The sequence below is a fragment of the Eleutherodactylus coqui genome, chromosome 1 (genome assembly GCF_035609145.1).
Source record: "Eleutherodactylus coqui strain aEleCoq1 chromosome 1, aEleCoq1.hap1, whole genome shotgun sequence".
NCBI classification, from domain to species: domain Eukaryota; kingdom Metazoa; phylum Chordata; class Amphibia; order Anura; family Eleutherodactylidae; genus Eleutherodactylus; species Eleutherodactylus coqui.
In genome coordinates this window covers 266,341,582-266,356,689 of record NC_089837.1, presented here as the reverse complement: position 1 = coordinate 266,356,689, position 15,108 = coordinate 266,341,582, and the positions used below count along the sequence as shown (strand labels likewise).

Sequence of the window (15,108 nt, the reverse complement as noted above, 5' to 3'; positions counted from 1 at the left end):
TCGGCCTTTAAAGCACTCAGCCTCAGACAAGACTAATATTATGCTCAGGCTACGCAATAGATTTCATATCACCTCCAAGACACTGATTTGTTTGCACCTCCCATCAGTGCCAAGAGTAACAGGTGGCCTTAGAGGGCACCATCCTGAATATATTAGCAAGGCTAGACTAGAGGAAGTGCCCTTTGCAAAGAGAGGAATAGGTGTCTATGCTATGATTTTTATAATCAAAAAAGCTACAGGAGGATGGAGAGTGATCATAGACCTCAGATATTTAAATCACTATATAGGAATGAAAAGATTCAGAATGGAAACAATATATAATAATAATAATCTTTATTTGTATAGCGCCAACTTATTCCACAGCGCTTTCAGGCATGGATAAATGCAAAACAGTACAACAATTACAATGTGAGATACATTGGGTTAGACACAAATGGGTTGGGGGTGGTACAGGAGGTGCAGGGGTTGGGGAACACAGGCCATAGGAAATTTCATGTACAGATCATTTATTAGAAGGCAAATGGGGTGGGGCACCATAGGGAGGGCAAGGGACTAGGTCAGGAGATTTGGTATGCTTCCCTGAAGAGGTGCGTTTTTAAGGCACGTCTGAAATTTCGTGCATCGGGAATTGTCCGGATGCCTTGGGGTAGAGCATTCCAGAGGATGGGTGCTGCTCTAGTGAAGTCCTGTAGGCAAGCATGAGAGGTTTGTATTACAGGGGTGTTTAGTCTGAGTGTGTTAGCTGATCGGAGTGAGCGGGCTGGGTGGTGTACTGACAGTAGGGAGGTGATGTATGGTAGCGCAGCGCCATGCAGAGCTTTGTGAGTGAGGTAGAGGAGTTTAAATTTAGTTCTGCAGTGGATGGGCAGCCAATGCAGCGACTGGCATAATGCAGAGGCGTCTGAATAACGACTGGATAGAAAAATGAGTCTAGCTGCTGCATTTAGTATGGATTGGAGCGGAGCGAGTCTAGTGCGGGGGAGGCCATTGAGTAGCAAGTTGCAGTAGTCAAGCCGGGAGTGGATGAGGGCAACCACGAACGTCTTTAGCGTATCCGTGGTTAGGAACGGACGTATTTTAGCAATATTTCTGAGGAAATGATAAGATCCATTATAAACATTCTACAGTCGGAGAATTTTATGGCGACTCTAGATTTGACTGATATATACCTTCATATGCCAATTGCCGCTCCTTACAGAAAATTTCTAAGAGTTGCAGTTTAGGTGCAGGAGCCATCAAACATTATCAGTGTATAGCCCTACCTTTCTGAATTTTATCCGCTTCATTCATCTACACGAATGGGATTTTAGCGGTTGCAGCAGCTGTCAGGGTTCAGAGATTATCTATTTTTCCTTATCTGGATGATTGGCTTTTTCTATCAACCTCCAAGGAGGTGTTACACACGAAATTTGTATATAATTTGTATATAAACAGGTAAGGATTGCATTGCAGTGTGTGGAAGATCATTTGAATTAAAGGGGGCTAATGATTTTCTTGTGCAAGATGGACATGAAATTAACAAGATATATGCTTTGTTTATAGTGGAGTGAACACATATTTCACATAAATAGATGCCTAAAAATTTTTCTGTGCTTGATAGATGCAGAATAAACAGGATATACAGTATATATATCTTATAGTAGAATTAAAACATTCCACATGAATAGACACCTAATTATTCTCCTGAGCTTGATACACATGGAATGAATAGGTTAAATTAACTGTTAAGAGTGAAATGAACACATATTCCACAGAACTGGATGCGTAATAATTTTCCTAAGCTTGGTAGCCATGGAACAAACAGGATATAATTGCATGTTATAGCACAATGGCCCCAGATTTCCTGTTCTTAAACATGGAATAAACAATATGTGTATATATATGTTTATAAATAGATGTGTATGCAATTTGCTTAGCTTGATAGAGAAGTTATGAGCAGGATATATGTATAGTTTATATTATAATTAATACAAATTCAGTTTATGTAAGCACCTCATAATTTTGCTGTGCCTGAATGACATGCAATGAAAAAGATATTTCTATAGTATATGGCTAAAATTATATATTCATAATAAATATATGCCTTATCAACCCTGTGTCTGGTGGACCTGGAATGGTTAGGGTATATATCTAGTCCTTAATACACTTCTCTTTATAGGGGAAAATGTGTTTATTTACGTAGGAACTACAAAATGACCCTGATCATTCCAGGTCTATCCAGCACTGGAAGTGTCTACATGAGATGAATATGCATTAATTCCAATATAAAATATAGATCCTGTCAAGTCCATTTATATAATGCAAAAGAAATGGAATATACATTGTTGCAAGGAAGTACACAGAATGGCCTGTAGAGGGCTATAAAATAGGCATTCTGTGTGCTAATCAACAGGGACAGCTGTATGGCCAGTTGCACACAACCCGGTTGGATTGCGCAGCAGGAGCCCACAGCACAATCTGACCCTGTGCCTGGCGTACCAGTTTTTTCTTAAATTCCTCTGTACTGCAGATGGTTCGGATGGCAAGTCATTGGACATGCGCAGTGCAAGTTTTTCTGCGTCATTGTCAATGTTAATTGTGAAAGGGCAGCGAGTCGGACGGCTTCCATTGACTTCCATGGAAGCTGTCCATACAGACACTGCACAAAAATAGAGTATGCTGAGATTTTTCCTCCGCGGGTGGAAAATTGGAATTGATTTCCACTTGTGTGCAGGAAAAAGCACTTTTCTTATGCATGGGTGGTATTTGCTGCGGAATTTGGAGGGGAACACCCGATCCAGATTCCACAATGCAAATATGCCCGTGTGCATCCGGCCTATGGTTGTTTCTGCAAGGGATAAAACCTCCAGACACACTGAGCCGCAAGGCTTCAGCTGGAGCTACTCTCTGGGAGAGAAGCTAGGAGCAGGCTGAAAGCCTTAGGTCTGTGGTAGACCAGGCTGTAGTACTAACTAGAGATAGGAAGGCCTGGAAAAAAACGTAAACATTTGGAAAAAAAACTTTTTTCTCCAGTTTTTTTTCCTAAGCCATTTTTCTGGAAAAATTGAAGAAGAAAAAGTGTGTAGAATATGTTTTTTCCAATGATAAATTATTTATCTATGGCATGGTATTCAAACTATATAGCATGAAGATCTTAATGAAAGATTTCTGAGACTTTTTGTAAAGTCTTTAATTATTTCAAGTTCTCTCAGCTGAAGACAAACAAATCCTGGAATAGAATTCAAGTAACACACTGCTTCTAATGGAGTTTTCAAACAGGAGAAATATGCATTTGAGCCACTAGGGGGCACTGCAAGGAAAAGCCTCCAGTTTAGTTTACTTGTGTACCTGCTTGGACTTCCTACAGTTGAGTAATTGTTGGTATACAGGAGATAATAGTTTCTATCCTCCTCTCAGACCTTAACTGACAGGTAGGAGGGTAAATTTGTCTGACAAATTAATTTCTGCTAAGAGCAAAGCTACAATTTGCAAATATTGTGAGAAATATTTTTTTCCAAATGCTACAAAGATGACAAAACACATTCTTGCATGCCAGAGGTGCCGTAAAGACATTAAAAAATAGTTTATGTATTCTAACCGGCGAGGACCAAAAAGAAGCATTCCAGTTACTGAATGCTCCGAAGGTTTTCTAATGCCAAAATGAACTGACAAATGCTGAACGATTTCCATGATTCTCTTATCGATGAGGGCAGCTTTCTTTTTACCTCCCACACTGTCGAAGAAGGAAGCCCCGACAAAATCTATGTCCAAATTAGTCATGCAGTGAAACTATTGCAAAGACCGGGATGATCCTCTTCGTGAGAAAACCTCAAAGGGACACAATCAAGCATATTGGCAATGATGATTCCTCCAAAGGTTTTGACTACAAGACCTGCAATGTGTTGGTTGTCCTTGAGCAGTAGTCTCCTGATATCACCCAGGGTGTCCACTTGGATAGGAATGAAGAGGATGTTGAAATAGGAGATCAGGGTCTAATGTTTGGCTATGCTACCGATGAGACAGAGGAGTGCATGCCCCTGACAATTGTCCTGGCACACAAGTTGAATGCTAAGATGGCAGAGCTACGTCACAATGGCACCCTAACCTGGCTTTGTCCTGACTCTAAGACACAGGTGATCATCTTTTCCATGCATTGTTTATCCCTTTTGTTCTGTAGGAATGTCTAAATAATTGTTTCCGTGTTGTCGTTTCAGATTCCTCACCACTGGGAACTCATTTACATCTCTGCATTTTGAGTTGCTGTTGGGCCATACCACTGTCAATGGGATTGTGAGGAGGACCTGCAACATCATTTGGGTGCATCTCAGGCGATCCATGATGTTGCCTCCCTCTGTATAGTAATGGTTGCAGATTGCTGTAGGTGTTGAAGCAGCGGCACAGTTCCCAAACTGCATTGGAGCCCTGGATGGTAAGCATATCTGTGTACTGGGAGAGAGACCTAGAGAATGTGTTTCCTATAGAGAGCTGGGAAACAGCTCTCAAATTAACGTCGCAAGCAGCAAAGTTTCAAGCTATGATGCTTGAAACTTCTACAAAAATTGTCACAAGGTGGTACCTCACACTATCAGTCCTTAAAAATAGAGGATTACGAGAAGATGACCAATGCTGGAGATGCTATGAACACCCGGGTTAGTTACTCCATATCTTTTAGGAATGTCCTCGGATAAAAGCCTTTTGGGAAGAGCTTTATACTATATTGAATAAGATAGCAAACTCATCTGTACCCAAAAACCTTGAATCAGCACGAACTTTATTACATTTAGAATCATATCAAACAATTCTTAGAAAAATGCTAAGCCACATCTTCATGACAGCAAACAGCCTGATAGCTAAAAATTGGAAGACCCAACCTCCTCCCAAGGGGAACGACCTTCTCAATATATTATCTGCACATTCTACAATGGAAACACTAATGGCGATAAGATCCAATACATTTCGTGAGTATCAAGATATGTGGAAAGTCTGGCTTGCATATTTTTCAAACTAATAATAAATGAAAGCACATTTATATTAGTTAATTGTTCTTTTTTTTGTTGTTTTAGTTTATGGATTCCAACTGGCGAGGACCAAAGAGAAGCATTCCAGTTACCGAACACATCAAAGCTTTTTAAAAGTCGAAATGAACGTACAGATGCTAAATGGTTTCCAAGATTTTCCTATGAATGAGGGCAGCTTTCTTTTTGCCTTCAAGTCTGATGCAAAGACCGGGAAGATCCTCCTCACTGGTGAGATCACCTCAAGGGCGTTTGTAGACTACCAGAGGATTGTGCGGGACGCAATAAGGAATATTGGCTATAAAGATTCTTCCAAAGGTTTTGACTATATTTGGCCTTCTCATTATACTATCTGCCCATTCTACAATGAAAAAAACTAATGTCGATAAAATCTAGTACATTTCATTAGTGTCAAGATATGTGGAAAGTCTGTCTTACACATTTTTCAAACTAATAATAAGGGCTAATGCCCACAGACGGATTTCTGCCGTGTTCCCTGCAGAATAACACAGCTATTATGTTCTGTTGAACTTAATAGCTCAGTGCTCACCTGCGTGATTCTGCTGCGGATTTCCGCCACAGCAAAAAAAAATAACAGCATGTTTTGAGTCACCGGAATTATGCAATCGCTCGCGGGCACTACAATTTTAAATGCGGTACTCCCGCGGCGGAAATATGTGGGCATATCCCACTCCGTCAGTGGCCATAAGCTCTAAATGAAAGCAAATGTATGTTAGCTGTTAATTGTTATTCTTTTTTTTGTTGTTAATAAAAAATGTATTTTTGTTTATTATTTATCCAATGCAATGGAACTGTATTACACTCCCTGATTTCTTCCCTTTAAAAATAAACTAATGTTTAAAAAATAGCTTAAGGATTCCAACCGGGAGGACTAAAGAGAAGCATTCCAGTTACTGAATGCATCAAAGCTTTTCAAAAGCCGAAATGAACGTACAGATGCTCAACGGTTTCCACGATTTTCTTATCAATGAGGGCAGCTTTCTTTTTGCCTCCGAGTCTGATGCAAAGACCAGGAAGATCCTCCTCACTGGTGAGATCACCTCAAGGGTGTCTGTAGACTACCAGAGGATTGTGCGCGCCACAATTAGGAATATTGGCTATGAAGATTCCTCCAAAGGTTTTGACTACAAGACCTGCAATGTGTTGGTTGTCCTTGAGCAGTAGTCTCCTGATATCACCCAGGGTGTCCACTTGGATAGGAATGAAGAGGATGTTGGAATAGGAGAGCAGGGTCTAATGTTTGGCTATGCTACCGATAAGACAGAGGAGTGCATGCCCCTGACAATTGTCCTGGCACACAAGTTGAATGCTAAGATGGCAGAGCTACGTCACAATGGCACCCTAACCTGGCTTTGTCCTGACTCTAAGACACGGGTAATCCTCTTTTCCATGCATTGTTTATCCCTTTTGTTCTCTAGGAATGTCTAAATAATTGTTTCCGTGTTGTCGTTTCAGATTCCTCACCACTGGGAACTCATTTACATCTCTGCATTTTGAGTTGCTGTTGGGCCATACCACTGTCAATGGGATTGTGAGAAGGACCTGCAACATCATTTGGGTGCATCTGAGGCGATCCATGATGTTGCCTCCCTCTGTATAGCAATGGTTGCAGATTGCTGTAGGTGTTGAAGCAGCGGCGCAGTTCCCTAACTGCATTGGAGCCTTGGATGGTAAGCACATCTGTGTACTGGGAGAGAGACCTAGAGAATGTGTTTCCTATAGAAAGCTGGGAAACAGCTCTCAAATTAACGTCTATGATGCTTGAAACTTTTACAAAAATTGTCACAAGGTGGTACCTCACACTATCAGTCCTTAAAAATAGAGGATTACGAGAAGATGACCAATGCTGGAGATGCTATGAACACCCGGGTAAGTTACTCCATATCTTTTAGGAATGTCCCCGGATAAAACCCTTATGGGAAGAGCTTTATACTATATTGAATAAGATAGCAAACTCATCTGTAACCAAAAACCTTGAATCAGCACTACCTTTATTACATTTAAAATCATATCAAGCAATTCTTAGAAAAATGCTAGGCCACATCTTCATGACAGCAAACAGCCTGATAGCTAGAAATTGGAAGACCCAACCTCCTCCCAAGGGGAACGACCTTCTCAATATACTATCTGCACATTCTACAATGGAAACACTAATGGCGATAGGATCCAATAGATTTTGTAAGTAGCAAGATATGTGGAAAGTCTGGCTTACATATTTTTCAAACTAATAATAAATGAAAGCACATTTATATTAGTTAATTGTTCTTTTTTGTTGTTTTAGTTTATGGATTCCAACTGGTGAGGACGAAAGAGAAGCATTCCAGTTACAAAACACATCGAAGCTTTTCAAAAGTCGAAATGAACGGACAGATGCTAAACGGTTTCCAAGATTTTCCTATGAATGAGGGCAGCTTTCTTTTTGCCTTCAAGTCTGATGCAAAGACCGGGAAGATCCTCCTCACTGGTGAGATCACCTCAAGGGCGTCTGTAGACTACCAGAGGATTGTGCGGGACACAATTAGGAATATTGGCTATGAAGATTCTTCCAAAGGTTTTGACTATATTTGGCCTTCTCAATATACTATCTGCCCATTCTACAATGAAAAAAACTAATGTCGATAAAATCTAGTACATTTCATTAGTGTCAAGATATGTGGAAAGTCTGTCTTACACATTTTTCAAACTAATAATAAGGGCTTATGCCCACAGACGGATTTCTGCCGTGTTCCCTGCAGAATAACACAGCTATTATGTTCTGTTGAACCTAATAGCTCAGTGCTCACCTGCGTGATTCTGCCGCGGATTTCCGCCACAGCAAAAAAAAAATTACAGCATGTTTTAAGTCACCGGAATTATGCAATCGCTCGCGGGCACTCACATTTTTAAATGCGGTACTCCCGCGGCGGAAATATGTGGGCATATCCCACTCTGTCAGTGGCCATAAGCCCTAAATGAAAGCAAATGTATGTTAGTTGTTAATTGTTATTCTTTTTTTGTTGTTAATAAAAATGTATTTTTGTTTATTATTTATCCAATGCAATGGAACTGTATTACACTCCCTGATTTCTTCCCTTTAAAAATAAACCAATGTTTAAAAAATAGCTTAAGGATTCCAATTGGCGAGGACCAAAGAGAAGCATTCCAGTTACTGAATGCATCAAAGCTTTTCAAAAGCCAAAATGAACGGACAGATGCTCAACGGTTTCCACGATTTTCTTATCAATGAGGGCAGCTTTCTTTTTGCCTCCGAGTCTGATGCAAAGACCAGGAAGATCCTCCTCACTGGTGAGATCACCTCAAGGGTGTCTGTAGACTACCAGAGGATTGTGCGTGCCACAATTAGGAATATTGGCTATGAAGATTCCTCCAAAGGTTTTGACTACAAGACCTGCAATATGTTGGTTGCCCTTGAGCAGCAGTCTTCTGACATTGCCCAGGGTGTCCACTTGGATAGGAATGAAGAGGATGTTGGAGCAGGAAATCAGGGTATAATGTATGGCTATGCTACCGATGAGACAGAGGAGTGCATGCCCCTGACAATTGTCCTGGCACACAAGTTGAATGCTAAGATGGCAGAGCTGCGTCCCAATGGCACCCTACCCTGGCTTTGTCCTGACTCTAAGACACAGGTAATCCTCTTTTCCATGCATTGTTTATCCCTTTTGTTCTGTAGGAATGTCTAAATAATTGTTTCTGTGTTGTTGTTTCAGATTCATCACCACCGGGAACTCCTTTACATCTCAGCATTTGGAGTTCCTGTTGGGCCATACCACTGTCAGTAGGATTGTGAGGAGGACCTGCAACATCATTTGGGTGCATCTGAGGCGATCCATGATGTCGCCTCCCTCTGTACAGCAATAGTAGCAGATTGCTGTAGGTGCTGAAGCAACGGCGCAGTTCCCTAACTGCATTGGAGCCCTGGATGGTAAGCATATCTGTGTACTGGGAGAGAGACCTAGAGAATGTGTTTCCTATAGAGAGCTGGGAAACAGCTCTCAAATTAACGTCGCAAGCAGCAAAGTTTCAAGCTATGATGCTTGAAACTTCTACAAAAATTGTCACAAGGTGGTACCTCACACTATCAGTCCTTAAAAATAGAGGATTACGAGAAGATGACCAATGCTGGAGATGCTATGAACACCCGGGTTAGTTACTCCATATCTTTTAGGAATGTCCTCGGATAAAAGCCTTTTGGGAAGAGCTTTATACTATATTAAATAAGATAGCAAACTCATCTGTACCCAAAAACCTTATCACCGTGGCAACAGTATACTTCCTAACAAAAATAAGATTTTATCCCCGAGAAGAACTGTCTGACTAATACATAAAACGTAACGTTTATTAAATAATTATGTAAAATGCATGGACGCGTACAAACACAAAGTATTTAAAAGAAATTGAATCTAACACCCAAGGGTGGTGAGCACAACCTTGTGTTGAGAACGAAATAACTCAACAATCTCCTTGAGGTCCCGGTACTTTAATATACAACACCTATTGTCTATACGCCAAACTTAATCATGGTTTCACCACGTATGGCTCCGGACATCTAGTTGTGGTGTATATATAAGGGATATTGTTCCAAGTTGTTAAGAGACAATACGTCAATGAATTATGCCTCCTTCGTCCTCCCTTATAATGGGTGAAAATATATCAGATTTCACTTTTTGCAGGGTATAGCCATCAATTGGGATATCTGTCTATTATATGTCATAGAGTGTGGTTTTTATTCTTCCCACTGATAGATCCTAATCAGGATTCCTCTATATGACATATATCCCTGTTGAGTGTGTTTTTATTAGGCCAACCCTGGATACCGACACTGGTGTAACCTTATGCAGATTGATATTACTGCATTATATCAACACATTCAGTGCGTATATTTGTATTACTGCACTTAGAAGTTAGTGGTTCTATCTTTCTAATCATATACTAACGATTCTCTCTTTCTAATCTATCTTTCTAATCTTTCTAATCAATCTTTCTAGTCAACGCGTTTCCACAACAGGTACTTTCGCCTGTTGTTTCATCAGGACAGAAAGCGATACTAAAAGGCTGAGACCTAGATGATTAACGTCTCAGTCTTAAGTAGTTTTTTTGACCTCACTTAAAGATTTAGATAACATATACCCAGTACTCCACTAAATGCAGCGGTGGAGAGTAAGGGTTAAATTGATTAGGATGCAACAGCCCATAAGTTCAGGGCACAACTTGTAGCTAGAGCAGCTACATAGATAGAGGCAGCCTCTATCTATGTAGCTGCTCTAGCTACAAGTTGTGCCCTGAACTTATGGGCTGTTGCATCCTAATCAATTTAACCCTTACTCTCCACCGCTGCATTTAGTGGAGTACTGGGTATATGTTATCTAAATCTTTAAGTGAGGTAAAAAAAAACTACTTAAGACTGAGACGTTAATCATCTAGGTCTCAGCCTTTTAGTATCGCTTTCTGTCCTGATGAAACAACAGGCGAAAGTACCTGTTGTGGAAACGCGTTGACTAGAAAGATTGATTAGAAAGATTAGAAAGATAGATTAGAAAGAGAGAATCGTTAGTATATGATTAGAAAGATAGAACCACTAACTTCTAAGTGCAGTAATACAAATACCGTATATACCGGCGTATAAGGCGACGGGGCGTATAAGACGACCCCCCAACTGTCACCTTATACGCCGGTATACAGTGGAGAAAAAAAAAAATTTATTACTCACCTCCCACGGCGTTCTGTCGCGCTCCGGCAGGATGTCGCTCGCTCCGGCAGGCTGTCGCTCGCTCCTTGTCCCCGGCGCAGCATAGCTTTCTGAATGCGGGGCTTGAAATCCCCGCTTCCAGAAAGCTAATACACACGCCGGCAGCCATGACATCTTTGAATGGCTGTGATTGGCTAAAGCACACGTGGCTTCAGCCAATCACACTATTCAATGACATCATTGAATGGGTGTGATTGCTAACACGTGCGCCTTCAGCCAATCACAGCCATTCAATGATGTCATTGAATAGTGTGATTGGCTGAAGCCACGTGTGCTTTAGCCAATCACAGCCATTCAATGATGTCATGGCTGCCGGCGTGTGTATTAGCTTTCTGGAAGCGGGGATTTCAAGCCCCGCATTCAGAAAGCTATGCTGCGCCGGGGACGAGGAGCGAGCGACATCCTGCCGGAGCGCGACAGAACGCCGTGGGAGGTGAGTAATAAATTTTTTTTTTTTACACTTTTTTTTTTTTTGTATTACCGGCGCATAAGACGACCCCCGACTGCAGAGCAGATTTTTCGGGGTTCAAAAGTCGTCTTATACGCCGGTATATACGGTATACGCACTGAATGTGTTGATATAATGCAGTAATATCAATCTGCATAAGGTTACACCAGTGTCGGTATCCAGGGTTGGCCTAATAAAAACACACTCAACAGGGATATATGTCATATAGAGGAATCCTGATTAGGATCTATCAGTGGGAAGAATAAAAACCACACTCTATGACATATAATAGACAGATATCCCAATTGATGGCTATACCCTGCAAAAAGTGAAATCTGATATATTTTCACCCATTATAAGGGAGGACGAAGGAGGCATAATTCATTGACGTATTGTCTCTTAACAACTTGGAACAATATCCCTTATATATACACCACAACTAGATGTCCGGAGCCATACGTGGTGAAACCATGATTAAGTTTGGCGTATAGACAATAGGTGTTGTATATTAAAGTACCGGGACCTCAAGGAGATTGTTGAGTACCCAAAAACCTTGAATCAGCACGAACTTTATTACATTTAGAATCATATCAAACAATTCTTAGAAAAATGCTAGGCCACATCTTCATGACAGCAAACAGCCTGATAGCTAAAAATTGGAAGACCCAACCTCCTCCCAAGGGGAACGACCTTCTCAATATATTATCTGCACATTCTACAATGAAAACACTAATGGCGATAAGATCCAATACATTTCGTGAGTATCAAGATATGTGGAAAGTCTGGTTTGCATATTTTTCAAACTAATAATAAATGAAAGCACATTTATATTAGTTAATTGTTCTTTTTTTTGTTGTTTTAGTTTATGGATTCCAACTGGCGAGGACCAAAGAGAAGCATTCCAGTTACCGAACACATCGAAGCTTTTCAAAAGTCGAAATGAACGTACAGATGCTAAATGGTTTCCAAGATTTTCCTATGAATGAGGGCAGCTTTCTTTTTGCCTCCAAGTCTGATGCAAAGACTGGGAAGATCCTCCTCACTGGTGAGATCACCTCAAGGGCGTCTGTAGACTACCAGAGGATTGTGCGGGACGCAATAAGGAATATTGGCTATAAAGATTCTTCCAAAGGTTTTGACTATATTTGGCCTTCTCATTATACTATCTGCCCATTCTACAATGAAAAAAACTAATGTCGATAAAATCTAGTACATTTCATTAGTGTCAAGATATGTGAAAAGTCTGTCTTACACATTTTTCAAACTAATAATAAGGGCTAATGCCCACAGACGGATTTCTGCCGTGTTCCCTGCAGAATAACACAGCTATTATGTTCTGTTGAACTTAATAGCTCAGTGCTCACCTGCGTGATTCTGCTGCGGATTTCCGCCACGGCAAAAAAAAATAACAGCATGTTTTGAGTCATCGGAATTATGCAATCGCTCGCGGGCACTACAATTTTCAATGCGGTACTCCCGCGGCGGAAATATGTGGGCATATCCCACTCCGTCAGTGGCCATAAGCTCTAAATGAAAGCAAATGTATGTTAGCTGTTAATTGTTATTCTTTTTTTGTTGTTAATAAAAAATGTATTTTTGTTTATTATTTATCCAATGCAATGGAACTGTATTACACTCCCTGATTTCTTCCCTTTAAAAATAAACTAATGTTTAAAAAATAGCTTAAGGATTCCAACCGGGAGGACTAAAGAGAAGCATTCCAGTTACTGAATGCATCAAAGCTTTTCAAAAGCCAAAATGAACGGACAGATGCTCAACGGTTTCCACGATTTTCTTATCAATGAGGGCAGCTTTCTTTTTGCCTCCGAGTCTGATGCAAAGACCAGGAAGATCCTCCTCACTGGTGAGATCACCTCAAGGGTGTCTGTAGACTACCAGAGGATTGTGCGCGCCACAATTAGGAATATTGGCTATGAAGATTCCTCCAAAGGTTTTGACTACAAGACCTGCAATGTGTTGGTTGTCCTTGAGCAGTAGTCTCCTGATATCACCCAGGGTGTCCACTTGGATAGGAATGAAGAGGATGTTGGAGCAGCTGATCAGGGTATAATGTATGGCTATGCTACCGATGAGACAGAGGAGTGCATGCCCCTGACAATTGTCCTGGCACATAAGTTGAATGCTAAGATGGCAGAGCTGCATCCCAATGGCACCCTACCCTGGCTTTGTCCTGACTCTAAGACACAGGTGATCCTCTTTTCCATGCATTGTTTATCCCTTTTGTTCTGTAGGAATGTCTAAATAATTGTTTCTGTGTTGTCGTTTCAGATTCCTCACCACTGGGAACTCATTTACATCTCAGCATTTTGAGTTGCTGTTGGGCCATACCACCATCAGTGGGATTGTGAGGAGGACCTGCAACATCATTTGGGTGCATCTGAGGCGATCCATGATGTTGCCTCCCTCTGTACAGCAATGGTTGCAGATTGCTGTAGGTGCTGAAGCAGCGGCGCAGTTCCCTAACTGCATTGGAGCCCTGGATGGTAAGCATATCTGTGTACTGGGAGAGAGACCTAGAGAATGTGTCTTCTATAGAAAGCTGGGAAACAGCTCTCAAATTCACATCTATGATGCTTGGAACTTTTACAAAAATTGTCACAAGGTGGTACCTCACACTATCAGTCCTTAAAAATAAAGGATTACGTGAAGATGACCAATGTTGGAGATGCTATGAACACCCGGGTAAGTTACTCCATATCTTTTAGGAATGTCCTCGGATTAAACCCTTTTGGGAAGAGCTTTATACGATATTAAATAAGATAGCAAACTCATCTGTACCCAAAAACCTAGAATCAGCACAACCTTTATTACATTTAGAATCATATCAAACAATTCTTAGAAAAATGCTAGGCCACATCTTCATGACAGCAAACAGCCTGATAGCTAAAAATTGGAAGACCCAACCTCCTCCCAAGGGGAACGACCTTCTCAATATATTATCTGCACATTCTACAATGGAAACACTAATGGCGATAGGATCCAATACATTTCGTGAGTATCAAGATATGTGGAAAGTCTGGCTTACATATTTTTCAAACTAATAATAAATGAAAGCACATTTATATTAGTTAATTGTTCTTTTTTTGTTGTTTTAGTATATGGATTCCAACTGACGAGGACTAGAGATGATCGAGCACCAAAATGCTCGGGTGCTCGTTACTCGGGACGAACTTATCGCGTTGCTCGGGGGTTCGTTTCGAGTAACGAACCCCATTGAAGGCAATGGGCGACTCGAGCATTTTTGTATATCGCCGATGCTCGCTAAGGTTTCCATTTGTGAAAATCTGGGCAATTCAAGAAAGTGATGGGAACGACACAGCAACGGATAGGGCAGGCGAGGGGCTACATGTTGGGCTGCATCTCAAGTTCCCAGGTCCCACTATTAAGCCACAATAGCAGCAAGAGTGCCCCCCCCCCCCCCTCCCAACAATTTTTACTTCTGAAAAGCCCTCATTAGCAATGCATACCTTAAGCTAAGCACCACACTACCTCCAACAAAGCACAATCACTGCCTGCATGACACTCCGCTGCCACTTCTCCTGGGTTACATGCTGCCCAACCCCCCCCCCCCCCCCCGCACGACCCAGTGTCCACAGCGCACACCAAACTGTCCCTGCGCAGCCTTCAGCTGCCCTCATGCCACGCCACACTCATGTCTATTTATAAGTGCGTCTACCATGAGGAGGAACCGCAGGCACACACTGCAGAGGGTTGGCACGGCTAGGCAGCGACCTTCTTTAAAAGGGGCGGGGCGATAGCCCACAATGCTGTACAGAAGCAATGAGAAATCCAATCCTGTGCCACCTCCATCAGGAGCTGCACACGTGGGCATAGCAATGGGGAACCTATGTGCCACACACTATTCATTCTGTCAA

At 41.5% G+C, this 15,108-nt stretch overlaps 1 protein-coding gene and 1 pseudogene across 3 annotated transcripts in view; one reads left to right on the top strand and one right to left on the bottom strand.

The window, feature by feature from the left end:
- Positions 1 to 15,108, bottom strand: part of RRAGD (Ras related GTP binding D) — a 165,243-nt gene that overhangs the window by 67,034 nt on the left and 83,101 nt on the right. The window lies entirely within an intron of this gene.
- On the top strand, positions 3,640 to 6,512 carry LOC136616692 (S-adenosylmethionine synthase-like; annotated as a pseudogene).